This window comes from Pseudophryne corroboree, chromosome 1 (genome assembly GCF_028390025.1).
Source record: "Pseudophryne corroboree isolate aPseCor3 chromosome 1, aPseCor3.hap2, whole genome shotgun sequence".
In the NCBI taxonomy this organism is placed as follows: domain Eukaryota; kingdom Metazoa; phylum Chordata; class Amphibia; order Anura; family Myobatrachidae; genus Pseudophryne; species Pseudophryne corroboree.
Genome location: NC_086444.1, coordinates 130,988,992 through 131,003,322, shown reverse-complemented (window position 1 = coordinate 131,003,322; position 14,331 = coordinate 130,988,992). Strand labels below are relative to the sequence as shown.

Here is a 14,331-nt window from a genome sequence, read left to right as displayed (position 1 = left end):
GGGGGCAAGGGGGCAGCTTGCCCCCCCCCAAATGTGACAGAGGCGCAGGGGAGCCGGCGCTGCTCGCTCAGCAAGGGTAGCAAAGCAGGGAGGCGCTCTCCCTGCTTTGCTACCCTGCTGCTGCCGATGTGCCTGTCAAAGTGGATGACAGGTAGTGGCAGCGCTGGCCCCGTGTAGCGCCGCTCCCTCCCCCAGTGTGTGGCCTCTGCCCACACACTGCTACGCTGCTGCCGCCGAGACGTTTTGGGGGCGTGGCCTAATCACGAGAGGCGTGGCCACGCCCCTTTATGGAAAAAATGGTGGTGGTGGGGGGGAATCTGTGCAGTTCCACTGCCTGACCCCTGACTGAGACCCCAGCCCTGGCTCAGCCACTCAGCCAGGGTCAATTCGAGGGGGAGCATGTGATCAGTGTAATCACCCCCCCCCCCCACCACCACCTGTACAGGAAAAGGCAGAGGCTGAGCAGTAAAGCAGCCTCTCTGCCCTCACTGCAGCACAGCACACTGCAGCATGTGCTGTACTGCCAACATAAGAGCTTATGCTGCTGCCAAGTAAGGAGGGAGAGGGGTGGGAGTGCAGTGCACCAGGGCCCCCGGCGGACCCCTCCATCAGTCCCAGGTCTGGGTAATTAGTACCTGCTTCCTCCCCTCCTCTCAGCGTCACTGACGACATAGGACGGAGCCGCTGCTGCTGGAGTAACGGAGGCTGCGAGAAACCGGAGGCGGAGAAGAAAGAGGAGGAGCAGCGCCCGAGCCAGGACCTCCTGCAGGTATCGGGGCCGCACTGTGGAGGGAACGAGGGCTGTACCTGGCATAGGGGGTTATTCGGAGATGAAATCAGATTGCTGCATACGCAGCCAGATCTGCATTCATCCCTGCACATGCTGAGGGCCGCCCAGCATGTGTAACGCCGCCTCCAGATGCATCCGCAATTACATTGCGGACACATCTGATCTAAGCTTGTGTTGGCTGGCTGCGCTGTCAGGCGGTCAGCAGACATTTTTTTGGGTGGAGCGTCTGTGTGTGACGTCATGCAGCCGTCCCAAAAATGGTCCCGGCCTGCCCCCGTTTTTCCATCACCACCCTGCCTTAACCCCGCTACGCTGTCAACTGTCAATCACATTGTGGTCGCATCCATTGGAGAAGCGACCATAATGTGTATGGCCTCACGCCCACTGCGCATGCGCAGTTTGCTGCCACCAACAAACTGCGCTGCGGGTCGCTATTGCGGCGGGGTCTGTGTATAATGGGCTGTACCTGGCATAATGTGTATAATGGGCTCTAGCTGGATAACGGTGGTCATTCCGAGTTGTTCGCTCGGTAATTTTCTTCGCATCGCAGAGATTATCCGCTTATTGCGCATGCGCAATGTTCGTACTGCGACTGCGCCTAGTAAATTTGCTATGCAGTTAGGAATATTACTCACAGCATTACAAGGTTTTTTCTTCGTTCTGGTGATCGTTGTGTGATTGACAGGAAGTGGGTGTTTCTGGGCGGAAACTGGCCGTTTTATGGGAGTGTGTGAAAAAACGCTACCGTTTCTGGAAAAAAACGCGGGAGTGGCTGGAGAAACGGAGGAGTGTCTGGGCGAACGCTGGGTGTGTTTGTGACATCAAACCAGGAACGACAAGCACTGAACTGATCGCACTGGCAGAGTAAGTCTCGAGCTACTCAGAAACTGCACAGAGAAGTCTTTTCGCAATATTGCAAATCTTTCGTTCGCAATTTTGAGAAGCTAAGATTCACTCCCAGTAGGCGGCGGCTTAGCGTGTGCAAAGCTGCTAAAAGCAGCTTGCGAGCGAACAACTCGGAATGAGGGCCCACGTGTATAAGGGACTCTACCTGGCATAAGTGTAAAAGCAGCTCTACCTGGCATAAGTGTATAAGGTGCTCTACTGTGGCGTAACATGTACAAGGGTACTACTGTGCGGTGTAATGTGACTAACGGACACTGCTGTACAGGGTAATGTGAATTGGTACTATTCTTTGGCCCTATATTTTTTTGCACGCCTTCGGCGCACACTGTCCCTGTTTTCAGCATGGCGGGTACCAAAGGAAACTTTCGCCCTGAGCTCCTCAAGGTCTAGAACTGGCCATGTCACCGATTTTTTTTTAATTTTTTTTTAAACTATCTTTCTTTTCAAATGCAAGATGCCCCCAATTCAATACAGAGGAGGTGGCGCTGAAACATACCTTTGCACAGGGCACCATGGCACCTAGCTATACATCTGATAAGGGGCACTACTGTATGTGGTCATTGTGTATAAGGGATAGTACTGTGTGGCGTAACATGTATAAGGGGCATTACTGTGTGACGTAATGTGAATAAGGGGCACTATTTTGTGGCATAATATAAATCAGGTGCACTACGTTTGGGGTAATGCGAATAAGATTGTAATACTGTGTGGCATAATTTAAAATTGCCTGCAGATACACGCGGGCGGCATCTCCTTTAAAAACAGCCTGCTTACGCAGGGTGCTGTGTCCTCCTATCTTCGTTTGTTGTGTCCTAGCCGCCGCCGGCTGTCTCTTCTTCACAGTTGCATTACTGGGAGGAGGCGTGGCTATGGTCTTGGGATGTCCCAGCCTGGCCACGCCTCCTCCCAGTAATGGAGCTGTGAAGGAAAGACAGCCGACGGCGGCTAGGACACAACGAAGATAGGAGGACACAGCACCCTACGATAGCAGACTGTTTTTAAAGGAGATGCCGCCCGCGTGGATCTGCAGGTAAGCGCTCATCCGCACAGCAGTGGGGGGCTAAAAAGGTAGAGGAGGCCGGCACCATGGGGGCGCCAAAATAATTTTTTTCTACGCCCCCCCCAACCTAAAAACATTCCAGCGCCCCTGCCTACAGCTATAATTGTGTTTGGTGCAGAATAAGGAATTAATACAATATTATATTTTACATTTTAAGAGAGCTGCAATAGAATGGCATGATATTACTTTTTACCTATATGTAATACTTTTTACCTATACGATGAATAAATGGGGTGTACTATGACTGGCCGGATGTCAGGATCCCGGTGCCCACCTACCAAATAAATGTAAATACGCATTTTTGGGTAGGTTTGGCCACCAAGTAACTGGAGAGTACTGGCCCCAGAATAAATATTAAAGCCAGAAAAACAGCTCCATTGCTTACAGTAAGTGTCACCGACACACCAAATCAATTCAATATTACAACAAAGGGGGTCATTCGGAGTTGATCGCTCGCTAGCAGCTTTTAGCAGCTGTCCAAACGCATAGTCGCCGCCCGCGGGGAAGTGCATTTTCGCTTTGCAGGAGTGCGAACGCCTGTGCAGCAGAGCACCTGCAAACACATTTTGTTCAAAACAAGACCAGCCCTGTAGTTACTTATCCTGTGCGATGATTGCTGCGACGAGTGACACAGTAATGACGTCAGATACCCGTCTAGCAAACGCCCGGCCACTCCTGCGTTTTTCCAAACACTCCCAGAAAACGAACAGTTGACACCCAGAAATGCCCTCTTCCTGTCAATCTCCTTGCGTTCGGCTATGCGATTGGAATCGTCGCAAGAACCAGTGCAAAACCACAAAGGACTTCGTACCCATACGACGCACGTGAGCATTGCGGTGCGTACGCATGCGCAGAGTAGCTGTTTTTTTCAATGATCGCTACGCAGCGAACAACGGCAGCTAGCGATCAACTCGGAATGACCCCCAATATCCAATGTAGCAAATTCACTAGTTAAATCTACTGTAAGTGAGAGAACTCAGCCTGAATTGCTGGTGGTCATACATTATCCTGCACAATGAGGCACCCTGCGAGCCTTCATCCCACCACATTTTATAGACAGGAATAGCGCAATAGCCCCAAGTGCATTTTGTCGGAGATAGTTAATATAAAAAATGCTATTGCTCTTTAAGTTTGTACGGGACTGTGTTTGCCACACTTAGGGTCATTTCTCATTCCTTCCTGCAGAGTCACTCTGTGCAGCCTAATGCAGGTTCATGTTTAGTCTGCAAAAAAGTCAGATTACCCTTCCAGCAAATCAGTAATGTCCTTCATAAAGACATTATATGGCACCCTGTCTGTGTGTTATAACCTAGGGCCTTACATTAGTCACTCTCGTGTCTACGGGACATCAAGAACACAACACATGTAATTATTTTCTTACTTTATGTCAGGCACAAATCATCTTTATTACCTTTATGTGAGGCTTCATGGGCTAATTTTATGCAGGTATCTTAAGTATATTAAAATGATATATGGAAATAAATTACCTGCAATCCTTTTGCAACATTTGCAACAAAAGAACTTAGATAACTTTTGTTGCCTTATAGATTTAAAACATATTTTCTCTATTACCTGCTTGTTTTCTTCATATTAACCAAAGGGGAGAATTATCAAAGCTTGGGGAGAGATACAGTAGAGAGGGGATCCGGTCTCTAAGTCGACAGTAACTAGGTCGACAATGTCTAGGTCGACCACTATTGGTCGACAGTAACTAGGTCGACAGGTCAAAAGGTCGACATGAGTTTTTCACAATCTTCTTTTTTTTAACCTTTTCATACTTAATGATCCACGTGGACTACGATTGGAACGGTAATCTGTGCCGAGCGAAGCGGTAGCGGAGCGAAGGCACCTTGCCCGAAGTTCGCTCGCCATGCGAGGGGACGCGGTGCACTAATTGGGGTTCCCGGTCACTCTACGAAGAAAACAACACCAAAATAACATAAAAAACTCATGTCGACTTTTTGACCTGTCGACCTAGAACATGTCGACCTAAAGACCCTGTCGACCTAGTTACTGACGACCAATAGTGGTCGACCTAGACATTGTCGACCTAGTTACTGTCGACCTTCCATACCACACTCAGTAGAGAGAGAGAGAGATAAAGTACCAACTAACCATCTCCTTACATATTTTTCAAACGCTGGGCTTGTTCATTTTTGTATGCTACTCCGATGGTCACGCAGCTGAGCGATTATTGGTGGCCTGTATATGCGTCACTTCCACAATGCGAACATGCAGTGATTGAATTGCAATTACGGTCGTCAGGGAGCGCTGTCTTGTGGGGAGTAAAAGCGAGTGGCACCAAAAATGTGGGCGTGTTGGGACCATTTTTGGGGTGTGAACAAGCTGACGACTGTGATTCTGTATGCACAAAACACATATCTGATGTCTCAGTGGCAAAGGCCATTTTGACGACCACGGACTTAATCTGAAGTTCGATGTTTGCCTGATCTGTGTGGTTGCTGCGTCTGTGTACGCACCTGTGGGCACCTGCAAAAGCTCCGGTGGGCGTCTCTATACATATATCTGTTATATTCAGGGGCGGATTGGAAACTGAAAGTGGCCCTGGAAAAATCTGTAGAAGTGGCCTCATATGGGCAGCACCAGAAGTATACTGGCAGCACCACCTTTCACTTGTCAACAAATAAAACATGCCCCACATGTACATCGCCCCACTGGGTATCTTCCGAGTGGGCCCTAGGGCCAATCCACTCCTGGTTACATTAGAATACTTTCACACATTCTCTGTGGTAGCATTAGAACTATTAAACAGGCCCACAGCCTGCAAAGTGGCAAACTGATTGGTTGATATTTTATCTCTCTCCAAGCTTTGATAAATCTCCCCCTAAATGCCGTACTGTTATATATCAGTCAGCAAATTATGCTACATAATGTAAAAACTGTTATTTATGTTTTTATTTATAAATAATCAATTTGTTTTGTGTATTTTGCACCTTATAACTTAATTATCATTGTTAACCAGTTAACTGACAATTTTTCCCTTCAAAACTGTTCATATGGTGTTTAATTCTGTTTTTTATTAATTATAGTTGAAAAAGGATTTTTTTTTAAATATTATATTATGCACATCTGCAGAACGGATTTCCTTGTCAAAAACTGGTGGACATAGTGAGGCGGTGCAGTTGAATGTGCTCTGACCATGCCTGTTAAGTGGTTAAATTATATATTTTGCTTTACATTGTGCCTTTTTTCTTCAGTACATTCAGACGGAGAAAGGAGCAGGCAGATTAGGGGCTATGAACCGCAATGTAAGTGTTCCATACACTGACTCTATAGGGCTGGTAGCTAGCAGTAGGCAGTGTGTACTCACAGCATAGTAAAATAACAATTCCCAAATAAACAGATACGCTCTGACAGCCCGGCAATGGTGAGCCAGTGTATTGTAAAGTATCAAAAAACATTTTGTACTTTAATTGTCCTTTAAACTCTTCAGTTGTCTTTTGTACAGATTCACTGACAGCAGCAGCAGCAGCAAGCCAATTTCTCTGCCTGTGATGATCTTCTAAGAGGACGAGACAGACAAGTCTTTGCTCATCAGTTCCCCACGGTGCTATAACTAACCCTGTCCACTTAGTATTTTGTTACCTGTATGAACGCCGAAGCTTCCAGCAGTAACATCACAATGGATAAGGCAACAGGGGACTTAGGAGACAGAGAGAAAACTTTGTAATAATGCACAAGTAAATGCTTAAACAGAATGTCAGGCTGGGGTACCGTAGACAGGAGATGATATTATCATATGTGGCTCTGTTGCTTCCAATCTGTGGTCCATCACCTGCCCCTTCACAAACTAGTAACTGTGATGTGACAGGAAGGTGGGCATCAGGGCAGTAGAGAGCCTGAAAAAAATACAGATTTATATTTTTATTTGAAGCACTTCCCTGGCCACACTGCAGCCCAGCAGACAGCAGCGTGTGCCAGGCAAGGGGGGGGGGGAGAGAAGCTGATCCCCCACTGGGCACCTCCATCAGACCTGGGCCCAGGTAGTTTCTACCCTTTCGGATTTCTGAAGGGGGAAGGGGGGTCCATTAGAGTGAATGTCGCCAGCCCATGAAGGATATATAATTAGCATGTAACAAGCTGTAGTCTGCCCCAAACAAAGTGCAGCCTAAGTAATACAGTAATGCAGACATACGCAGGCCCAGTCATCATGGTAAACACTTACAAGATCCTCCCTAGTGCAATGACCAAGCACTCAGATTCACAGAGACACACACAGCAGACTTGGTAGGAAAATCTGCTGCCACTGGGCATGCGCAGCAGCTCCATTCCACCCTTTATACTGCATGTAGTGGCCACTTTCCAGGCTATGGGGAAGAGTGGTTTGCTGGGCAACTGGTTCCCCCCCGTGTTTGCCTATGAGAAAGGGGGTTGTGTGTGTGGTTTAATAAATGGGGGACAAGAGGGGTTTATAGAAAGCATGTATTTTTGCTGGAAGTTTGGAAGTTACAATTTAATTAAGCAAGTTATAATAAGTATTGTTTAGTTTTATATCTAAAGTAAAAGCAGTAAATAAATATAAAATACTGTAAATCATAAGGTGGGTACACACTTGGCGATGTGCTCTATGAGTGACGTCGCCTAGTGTGTTCCCTTCCCTGCCGAGGTGGTCGGCAGCAGGGCGTACACACTGAGTGATATGACGACCAGTAAGGTCACGCAGCGGCCAGGCCGTGCAGTCAGCTCTTGGACAACAGTCCAAATTGAGCTGCTTGCACGACCAGCAGCAAGGGTCGTTAACGACCCGTGGGGTCGCACATCGCTTGGCGGCGGCATACACGCTTTCCGAGAAACAACAACAACGTCGCTCAGGAAGGGTGAAAATTAGCGATGTCGTTTCCTTTCTCGGCAAGTGTATATGCACCTTTACAGATATATTCTATGTGGTTTCAGGTGCATAAATGGAATGTACTTTTATGATTGTAAAATTGCAATATAATATTTACAAGCCATAGTAAATATGACTCCACATAAACATTGGTGGTGGGTTTGTATAGTCCATGCTCCAAATAGTTAATTAAATGCTCCCAGCAAAGTATTTGTCCCATATCGCTTACTATCTGTTTTGTTATAGCATTTTGCAACCTTTACAGTTAATGAGATCCAAAACAAATGTTATTTAACTCTCAGCTGAGTGAACAAAGCTACCTGTCTCACATAATCTACCGTAAAGGAAAGAGCTGACCTTAAGTAAATGTCATCCATTAAGAACTGGACTGCAGGACCTGGCCAAGTAATCCATCACTACTATAGCCAAAAATAAGGAGCCCAGTCACTGTTCTGCATCATTGTAGACCAGCAGTCCCCTGCCAACATAAAGCATCAAATCAATCAATCCATCCATCCATCAATCAATCAATCAATCCATCCATCCATCCATCCATCCATCATCCATCCATCCATCCATCAATCAATCAATCAATCAATCAATCAATCAATCAATCAATCAATCAATCAATCCATCAATCCATCCATTAATCAACCAACCCATCAATTAATCAATCAATCAATCAATCAATCAATCAATCAATCAATCAATCAATTCACTACAAAATACAAGGGTTTGATGCTTTCACCTGAGATTAGAGTAATAATGCTGTGACAACATAACATAATACTTCACAAAATGGGCATGGGATACATGCTACTGTAACTAACTGCAATATTATAATTAATAATTAATATAATTGTTAATAATAATTGCACACTATTGAGATCACTCTTAAAAAAAAAAACATTGCCCTTTAAGAAAATTTTATTAATGAGTTTAAAAAAAAAAATGACACTGATATCTTGTAGCACTGACGATTCTTATGGAGATGTGCAATTTTAGCACAAAGGAGCCAGGGAAAATATTTGTTGGGATTACCAGTTGTACATTGTACTTGGAACATTAGTTTGAAGAACTTCCGTCTAGAGGTAGGACAGGAGAGTACTGAGATGCCGAGGGGCCAATAGGGACCCAATACTGGGAAATGTGACCAAGGGGTGCACCACCTTGGAGTCCCGGGGTACTGCTTACACCCTTTTCCCTCCTCTTTTCGCCACTGGGAGATGGTAACAGTGTTGGAATGGAATTGTTTATAGGCTGACTCTGAGACAGACACAGCCCCAGTTTGCTGCTGGTCATGGTGGCCTATGGAATAAGATTTGCTAATTAGACTATCTGTCCGCCTATGTGCATATTTGTTGGATTTCATGTGTCCCAGTCGCAACACCCACTGTTTTTGTGCAGTCATGATACAGCCAGCCATTAGTACAGTATCTGGCTTTGCAACAGATCCATGCTGGGAGCAAGAGATCCATCTGGAACAGCAGTCCCAACTGAACACCTAAAACAAGTCCTAAAGTTGAGTTACATGCTCACAACACTCCCATCAGATGCAGCCATTCCATGTGTCTCAATACTGGCTGCTCAGCTGCCTCCCAGAAATGCCCACTTGTTGTTAGTCTCCCTCCATTCACTCAAGGGGGGTCATTCCGAGTTGTTCGGTCGTTATTTGTTTCTCGCAGTGGAGCGATTAGTCGCTAATGCGCAAGCGCAATGTGCGCAGTGCGACTGCGCCAAGTAAATTTGCTATGCAGTTAGGTATTTTACTCACGGCATTACGAGGTTTTTTCTCCGTTCTGGTGATCGGAGTGTGATTGACAGGAAGTGGGTGTTTCTGGGCGGAAACTGGCCGTTTTATGGGTGTGTGCGAAAAAACGCTGCCGTTTCTGGGAAAAACGCGGGAATGTCTGAAGAAACGGAGGAGTGTCTGGGCGAACGCTGGGTGTGTTTGTGACGTCAAACCAGGAACGAAACTGACTGAACTGATCGCAGATGCCGAGTAAGTCTGGAGCTACTCAGAAACAGCTAAGAAGTGTCTATTCGCAATTCTGCTAATCTTTCGTTCGCAATTTTGGTAAGCTAAGATTCACTCCCAGTAGGCGGCGGCTTAGCGTGTGCAAAGCTGCTAAAAGCAGCTTGGAGAGAACAACTCGGAATGACCCCCTAGGTCCGATGCAGATGCAACTACTTTGACTACTTCATGCAGTGAATGCGTACAGCAGTCTAATATGCATTCACAGGTTGTCTAAAATAGGGAAATGAGTCCGATACTTAAGATTCATCCGCCTCAGAGTCACCCCCAAAATGCACACAATTCTCAGGGGCTATACTTATGCTTTTCTTAAATGTGAAAATCCAAATTGCCTTGAAATATTTCACATGGCTAAAGCAGGCAACACTAACCTCAAAAGGAGTCCTGCGGTGGCCTGCACTGGTGACAAAAATCACTGGGAAAATGGCGTGGTGGCCATTTTCCCGGTGATTCACGCATGCACCGTAGAATAAATATGTCCCCAGGAATAAGGCGCAGGTGCCATTTTTCTCTGGCACAAAGCCAGAGTCTATAGCGCTTCAGCCATTGACAAAGAGGAGGGGGTCCACAAGGAGCCTGCATACGGGACCTCCTGGTAAAAGTGTGGAGGTGGCATCTTAGAAGTTTAACAACTGCCGCCTGTATTAAGCTCAACAAAGGTTGCTCTCTCAGAGACATCCTTCATTTCATGATAGGCAGACTCAGGGGCACCCCTTCCAGATCACAGTGCCCTAGTTGACTGCCTAATGGGAGTCCTGCTGCCACCCCATGTCTTTCTAACAGATCTCCGCTGTCCAGCATTGCAATCCCAGGCTATAGACCATCCCTGTCTACTATGGCATCAGTTAATTTCTAAACTATGGGGGTCATTCAGGTTTGTTAGCAAACCAAAAAGCACACTAATGGATAAAAATAAGATTTTACTCACCGGTAAATCTATTTCTCGTAGTCCGTAGTGGATGCTGGGAACTCCGAAAGGACCATGGGGAATAGCGGCTCCGCAGGAGACTGGGCACAACTAAAGAAAGCTTTTAGGTCACCTGGTGTGCACTTGCTCCTCCCACTATGACCCTCCTCCAAGCCTCAGTTAGGACACTGTGCCCGGATGAGCTGACATAATAAGGAAGGATTTTGAATCCCGGGTAAGACTCTTACCAGCCACACCAATCACACCGTATAACTCGTGATACTATACCCAGTTTAACAGTATGAAAACAACTGAGCCTCTCAACAGATGGCTCAACAATAACCCTTTAGTTAACAATAACTATGTACAAGTATTGCAGACAATCCGCACTTGGGATGGGCGCCCAGCATCCACTACGGACTACGAGAAATAGATTTACCGGTGAGTAAAATCTTATTTTCTCTGACGTCCTAGTGGATGCTGGGAACTCCGAAAGGACCATGGGGATTATACCAAAGCTCCCAAACGGGCGGGAGAGTGCGGATGACTCTGCAGCACCGAATGAGAGAACTCAAGGTCCTCCTCAGCCAGGGTATCAAATTTGTAGAATTTTGCAAACGTGTTTTCCCCTGACCAAGTAGCAGCTCGGCAAAGTTGTAAAGCCGAGACCCCTCGGGCAGCCGCCCAAGATGAGCCCACCTTCCTTGTGGAATGGGCTTTTACTGATTTAGGATGCGGCAGTCCAGCCACAGAATGCGCCAGCTGAATTGTGCTACAAATCCAGCGAGCAATAGTCTGCTTAGAAGCAGGAGCACCCAGTTTGTTGGGTGCATACAGGATAAATAGCGAGTCAGTTTTCCTGACTCTAGCAATCCTGGAAACATACATTTTCAAGGCCCTGACTACGTCCAGTAACTTGGAATCCTCCAAGTCCCTAGTAGCCGCAGGCACCACAATAGGTTGGTTCAAGTGAAAAGCTGATACCACCTTAGGGAGAAACTGGGGACGAGTCCTCAATTCCGCCCTATCCATATGGAAAATCAGACATGACAAAGCTGCCAATTCTGACACACGCCTGGCTGAAGCCAAGGCCAATAACATGACCACTTTCCACGTGAGATATTTTAGATCCACGGTTTTAAGTGGCTCAAACCAATGTGATTTTAAGAAACTCAACACCACGTTGAGATCCCAAGGTGCCACTGGAGGCACAAACGGGGGCTGAATATGCAGCACTCCTTTCACAAACGTCTGAACTTCAGGTAGTGAAGCTAGTTCTTTCTGGAAGAAAATCGACAGAGCCGAGATCTGTACCTTAATGGAGCCTAATTTCAGGCCCATAGTCACTCCCTTGTAGGAAATGCAGAAATCGACCTAGTTGAAATTCCTCTGTTGGGGCCTTTTTGGCCTCACACCAAGCAACATATTTCCGCCATATGCGGTGATAATGCTTTGCAGTTACATCTTTCCTGGCTTTAATCAGCGTAGGAATGACTTCCTCCGGAATGCCCTTTTCCTTCAGGATCCGGCGTTCAACCGCCATGCCGTCAAACGCAGCCGCGGTAAGTCTTGGAACAGACTGGGCCCTTGCTGCAGCAGGTCCTGTCTGAGCGGCAGAGGCCATGGGTCATCTGAGATCATCTCTTGAAGTTCCGGGTACCACGCTCGTCTTGGCCAATCCGGAACCACGAGTATTGTTCTTACTCCTCGTTTTCTTATTATTCTCAGTACCCTTGGTATGAGAGGCAGAGGAGGGAACACATAAACTGACTGGTACACCCACGGTGTCACTAGAGCGTCCACAGCTATCGCCTGAGGGTCCCTTGACCTGGCGCAATATCTCTCTAGTTTTTTGTTTAGGCGGGACGCCATCATGTCCACCTGTGGCCGTTCCCATCGATTTACAATCAGCGTGAAGACTTCTGGATGAAGTCCCCACTCTCCCGGGTGGAGGTCGTGCCTGCTGAGAAAGTCTGCTTCCCAGTTGTCCACTCCCGGAATGAACACTGCTGACAGTGCTAGTACGTGATTTTCCGCCCATCGGAGAATCCTTGTGGCTTCTGCCATTGCCATCCTGCTTCTTGTGCCGCCCTGTCGATTTACATGGGCGACTGCCGTGATGTTGTCTGACTGGATCAGTACCGGCTGGTGTAGAAGCAGGGATTTTGCCTGACTTAGGGCATTGTAAATGGCCCTTAGTTCCAAAATATTTATTAGGCGATGCATCTGAAGATGCGATCCAGACCATTGGTCCAACAGGTCCCACTGAAAGATTCTGGAATGGAACCTGCCGAAAGGAATTGCTTCGTAAGAAGCCACCATCTTTCCCAGGACCCTCGTGCAGTGATGCACCGATACCTGTTTTGGTTTCAGGAGGTCTCTGACTAGAGATGACAGCTCCTTGGCTTTCTCCTCCGGGAGAAACACTTTTTTCTGGACTGTATCCAGAATCATACCCAGGAACAGTTCAGAATCCAACCGTGCTGGTGTAGCACCTCCTGAGATAGTGCTATTCCCACCAACAACTGCTCCTTGGACCTCGCCTTTATTAGGAGATCGTCCAAGTACGGGATAATTAAAACTCCCTTTCTTCGAAGGAGTATCATCATTTCCGCCATTACCTTGGTAAACACCCTCGGTGCCGTGGAGAGTCCAAACGGCAGCGTCTGGAATTGGTAATGGCAATCCTGTACCACAAATCTGAGGTACTCCTGGTGAGGATAGTAAATGGGGACATGCAGGTAAGCATCCTTGATGTCCAGGGATACCATGTAATCCCCCTCGTCCAGGCTTGCAATAACCGCCCTGAGCGATTCCATCTTGAACTTGAATTTTTTTATGTATGTGTTCAAGGATTTCAAATTTAAAATGGGTCTCACCGAACCGTCCGGTTTCGGTACCACAAACAGTGTGGAATAGTAACCCCGTCCTTGTTGAAGTAGGGGCACCTTGATTATCACCTGCTGGGAATACAGCTTGTGAATTGCCGCTAGCACCGCCTCCCTGTCTGAAGGAGTAATCGGCAAGGCAGATTTTAGGAACCGGTGGGGTGGAGACGCCTCGAATTCCAGTTTGTACCCTTGAGATACTATTTGCAGGATCCAGGGATCCACCTGTGAGCGAGCCCACTGATCGCTGAAATTTTTGAGGCGGCCCCCCACCGTACCTGGCTCCGCCTGTGGAGCCCCACCGTCATGCGGCGGACTTGGAAGAAGCGGGGGAGGACTTTTGCTCCTGGGAACCTGCTGTTTGTTGCAGCCTTTTTCCCCTACCTCTGCCTCTGGACAGAAAGGACCCGCCTTTTTCACGCCTGTTTTTCTGAGTCCGAAAGGACTGTACCTGATAAAACGGCGCCTTTTTAGGCTGTGAGGGAACATGGGGTAAAAATGCTGACTTCCCAGCAGTTGCTGTGGAAACTAGGTCCGAGAGACCATCCCCAAATAACTCCTCACCCTTATAAGGCAAAACTTCCATGTGCCTTTTTGAATCTGCATCCCCTGTCCACTGGCGAGTCCATAAGCCTCTCCTAGCAGAAATGGACAATGCACTTATTTTAGATGCCAGCCGGCAGATCTCCCTCTGTGCATCTCTCATGTATAAGACTGAGTCTTTTATATGCTCTATGGTTAGCAGAATAGTGTCCCTGTCTAGGGTGTCAATATAATAATATAGTGTATATACAGACTTCAGGATCGCCTCCTGCTTTCTATCAGCAGGTTCCTTGAGGGCGGCCGTATCCGGAGACGGTAGTGCCACCTTTTTAGACAAACGTGTGAGCGCTTTA

At 47.2% G+C, this 14,331-nt stretch overlaps 1 long non-coding RNA gene across 1 annotated transcript; it reads left to right on the top strand.

Annotated features, from left to right (window-relative positions):
• Positions 1–295: 295 nt before the first annotated feature.
• Positions 296–7,742, top strand: LOC134984466 (uncharacterized). Its single transcript, XR_010191786.1, has 3 exons — positions 296–769; positions 5,975–6,025; positions 6,226–7,742. It is a non-coding gene; the product is annotated as an uncharacterized LOC134984466 (long non-coding RNA).
• The last annotated feature ends 6,589 nt before the right edge of the window (positions 7,743–14,331 follow it).